Genomic DNA, 4,951 nt, shown 5'->3' with positions numbered 1-4,951 from the left:
TTTGTGTTGTAAAAAAAAGGTTAGGGGGTTGATTTTCAAAAAAAATTATAATTTTTTTAATAGCCCAACGAACGGGAAAATGTATGTTTCTTTAATTTTTCCTTATGTTGACAAGCGCCTGATTTCACCAATAGATTTTATAACGTGGAATTGGAAGGTGATATATCAATTCTAGAGTACGTTGTACGTGTATTTCAAAACGATGCAACGATTGACATCTACAGTTAACGATTTGGCAAACTCAAATATGCATGAAAATCCGGCTCTGTCCTGTCTTTAAGAATATTGAACGTTACCGCCACTTACGTTTTGAGATTAGAGGAGTATGGGGTCTCTTCTACAAAAAAAAAAAGACCCAAAGGTTCACATCACCAGAATTATAATGATAACAGCTTTATTCTGCGTGGAATCTCCAGAGCCTAAACGCTCAGATGATAAGAACGTATAGCCCAGGGTTCACTGAGTGATCGCAGACAAACCGATCGCCCGACTCGCGGCCACCGTCGCGTCGACTTCGGTCGGTTTGTGCTACGATGGTCGCTTTTCGCCCTCAATCTGGTTAACCCCCCGCCTACTAAATCGAACAAAACAGATCGTGCCAGTGGGTACTGGGTATAAGGCCTAAGGCTTTGTGTATGAGTGTGCGGTTTTTCGTCTGTTTGTTTTCTTCTTTTTTTGTTTTATTTTATTTTTTGGGTTCTTCTTTTTTCTTTTCTTTTTTGGTGGGGGATATGGAAAAGAGCGTCTTGTGGCCTCGATTGGCCCGCGAGTAACAATACAGAAGAGGCAAATACATTATAATCGGAGCCTCACGAAGAGAACATCAAAGCTGCACATGAGCGGAAAGAAAACCAATATGAGGCACCTGTCGAAAAATGTGAGGAGGCGGGTTGGAAAGCACTCACTTTCCAGTTGAGGTTGGCTGCAGAGGTTTATTAGCAACACGCCCGAAAGTGGATGAGAGTGGCAGGACTTACTGCAAAGAAAAGTAACGAAATCATAAATTCCCTTTTTGAAGACAGTTGAGAAAGCGAGTCTCTGGCTCTGGTTGAAGAGGGTGGATGCAGGTGGAATGAATCCTAAGAGTTGACAGCTGAGGAAAACAGTCAAGACTAACTAGGAGATCTCACATTGGTGAGGGGGCTCGGTGCGTCAGAAAAGGTGTAGAGAGGACGAGCCCGAAACAGCGACGCATTCTCTCCTGACGATCTCCGCGCTAGAGCCCGGAATACGGTGCTTTCGACTATGAGAAGTGCATAGTAGGCTGTTTTAGACTATGTAATCAGGGGAGGGAACTACATTTTTAGATAGAAAGTGCTATAATGTACTAATACCAGGATTACTTCCCTCTACTAATTGTTTCCCCGTAACAGTTGAACCTGGCCAGCTTCAAAAACAGTGAACCCAAAAGTGACACTGTCTTGTTCATGGGTACTTCACAGTGGTCTACGTCCAGTGAAAACACATTCCTGTGTGGATTTCAGTTTTCCGATAAGTTGAGCAAGGGAACAAAAAATGTAACTTTGCGGGTCCCAAAGACAATCAATCTTAGAGGTTCATCAAACTTTGGCGGCCATTTCTCGATAATTTTACCTGTGACGCCGGGCAATCATCAGCTCTTTCAATGGCACAATTTAAAATCTGAACTTCTACTCTGAAATGATAAGTATATATTTTTTTTACTTCAAAAGCCATATAAATGAACAAGCTGTAAGTTTATACCAATAACTCCAAATGACCAAAGAGTGACTGACGTCTGATTCCTCCGCGTCGTGAGACATAATACTGGTGATAAAAAAAGGTACTACTTTTTTATCGTGTATGGGATCTATTGTTTTGAGTTTTTACGTTTGTCCTTTCATGTGAGCGATACTTGATCTAAGTACATGTAGGCCTACTTTATAAAAGTAGATCATGTGATAAAAATAATGTGTTGGTGCTTCATTCACTGTTCACCAGCATCATCATCCAGTGCCAGATCTGCGACAGACATCGGCGATCATGGTTTTCCATTCATTCCTCTGCTCGGATGCTCTAAAAAAGCTACGTTTCCCAGATCTTTCCCTGTCACCCATTTGATTAGGTTCCCTTAGTAGGTTGTTCTGGGCCTACCCCTGCTTCGTTTGCCTTCAATTTTGCCAGTGAAAGCTAGATGTTCAAGATCTTTATCTATTCAGGTGTCCCAACTTGTCGTTTCCTGATTGTTTTCAACATTGAGCGTCCCACGTGGGCTTCATCAAGCACTACGACTTCGTTTGATTTCTTTTCCTTACACGATACTCTTAGCAGTCTCCTGAGAAACCACTTTTCTGTTGCTTCTATTTTTATTTTCACGGTCTTTAGTGATTGTCCAGCATTCACCGCCATAGGAGGGTTGACCATACATAGCATTTCAGAACTTTCATTTTGGTGGCCATTGAGATGTTTCTATACATACTTTGTGTGAACGCAAAAGCAGGAGAAACAAACGAAGGAACAGAAAGTACAATGACCAGCATGGAGTTGGCAGTATAAACAACTATGGAGAAAGGTTGATTGAAATGTGCCAACTTAACAATCCTGTTGTAGGCGGGCACTATTTCCACACAAAGTCACCCATAAACTTACTTGGTGTCACCAGACGGAATTACTAAAGATCAAATAGATTTTGCATTAGAAAGAAATTTAGAACCTCATTAATTGATGTCCGCGGATATATAGGGGCTGATGTAGGATCGGACTATTTCCTCTGCATTGCAACAATCAAACTGAAATTAAGCAGGCAAGTGAAAACAGTCACAAAAAACAGCAACAACAACAACAACAACAACAACAACAGCAACAACAAACCGCGTTGATTCAACAAAACTGGGAAAATCGGACGTGGCTACAGGATTTAGAATAAAACTTTCGAACAAATATGAAGGTATACTATCAGTTTATGAAGATAGTGATGATGCACGTGAAGATCTGTGGAGGGCTAGAAAAGAAGCATGTCACCACCGCGGAAGCAGTTCTTGGGTATGGATCAAAACCATCTGAAGAGTGGATTCAAGAAGAAACATGTGAAGTTATAAAAGAAAGAAAAGAAGCAAAACTAAAGATGGTGCAGGCCGACGCAAATGATAAATTGGAGGCCTAGGAAAGGTGCAGAGAAAGAGACCCCCCCAAAAGTCAAAAGAACGGCGAGAATAAACAAACGAGACTACACAGAAAAACAATCTGCTAAAGCTCAAGAAGCAGCAAACAGAGACGACATGCGAGAATTATGCCCGATTTCGAAAAGATTAGCTGGAGACTTTGGAAAATCATCAGAGGGACCAGTAGAAAAGAAAGATGGCAAAATGCAACAACTTTAGAAGACCAAAAAAAAAAATGCGATGGGCAGGACCTTTTCTTACTTTAACTTTTTCCTTCCGCTTGTACCCTGGGGTGTCGCAGGGAGACACAGGCGTCTGTCTGCAGCAAGTCGTGTGGCCTGTAGGAGGGACATCCCATGATCTTTAAGGGTGTCTGCCACAGATTCACTCCATCGTCGCCTTGGTCTTCCTCTGGCTCTCCATCCAGAATATTTAGTGTTGTATGCTCTCAGAGCTGGATGGTTTGAGGGCATCCGCGTGAGGTGTCCGAACCACTTGACCTTTTGTTTTTCAATGTGTGGTAGGACTGGTGTTGCTCCCACGGTGTCCCTTATGACTTCATTTTTAATTTTGTCTCTTCTTGTTTTGTTGACCGCTCTTCTTAAGCCTTTCATCTCGCATGTGACCAGTTTCCTCTCCAGGGCTTTTGTTAGAGTCCATGTCTGGCACTGATATGTGAGCGTTGGAAGGAAAATGGCGTTGATGAGCTTCGCCTTGGTGCTCATGGGGATATTGGGATGTTTCAGGAGAGGGCCCAGTTGGTAGCTGACTGCATTGGCTCTCTGGCATCTAGTCTCTATCTCTCGATCTAATTTTCCATTTTCTGTGAAAATGCTGCCCAAGTATTTGAATTCTCTGCTTTGTTTTAGTTGGGATCCATTGATGTTGATATCCACTTTGCCTGGTCTCCTTTTCAAGAGAGTTTAAATAAACCACCCCCACCAAATGAATTCAACTTTGACAAAGTGCAACCAATGGGGGACTTGAACACAAGTACGGCCGAGATAACCATGCCGGAAATTTTAACAACAGTCGTGAAAATGAAAAGTAACAAAAGTCCAGGAGAAGACAAAATTACCGCAGAGATAAACGGTTGGAAAAAAAGGGTTGTGGGGTATTAATTTTGCTATTTAATAACGAAATTCTTGAAAAGAAAATACGCACATGGAATTGAGAAAGGGAAATAATATTCTAAAACTACCCAAAAGGGGACTTAAAAGACTGTAGCAATTGGAGAAGAATAACAACGCTTTTATCGGTGCCTGGGAAATTATTTTGCGCTAATATTTTGTCTCGTATCAGAACAGCAATAGATGAGAGACTAACAGAGGAACAGACGGGTTTTCGACCGGACAGATCATGTACAGGTCAACTGTTTGTTCTGTGAAATATCGCAGAACAAAGCAAATAATGGAATGTCCCAATTCTTTTGAACTTTGTGGACTTCAAAAAAGCCTTTGACAACATGGACGAGAGTCCCTGAGGAAAATTCTTGCAATTTATGGTACCCCAACAAAAGTAATAAACTGTTTAAGATCATTATATACCAAAGCAAACTGCTGTGTCCTAGTTGAAGTTGAAGGAGAACTATCTACACCGCTTGAAGTAATAAATAAATACTGATGTTAGACTAGACTGTATATTATAACCTGTACTTTTTGGAATTATGATCGATTTTGTAATGAGACAGAGCAAAGATATTGAAACGGGCATTTGGTGGATAAATGGCACTTACGAGTATTTAGGAGATTTAGATTTTGCGGATGACATCTACCTATTAAACACCATAGTTCAAGACATGCAATTAAAACAACAACAACAACAACAATAAC

The sequence above is a fragment of the Aplysia californica genome, unplaced genomic scaffold (assembly GCF_000002075.1).
Source record: "Aplysia californica isolate F4 #8 unplaced genomic scaffold, AplCal3.0 scaffold01391, whole genome shotgun sequence".
NCBI lineage: Eukaryota > Metazoa > Mollusca > Gastropoda > Aplysiida > Aplysiidae > Aplysia > Aplysia californica.
The sequence above is the reverse complement of the archived record's forward strand: the minus strand, read 5'-3'. Positions refer to the sequence as shown.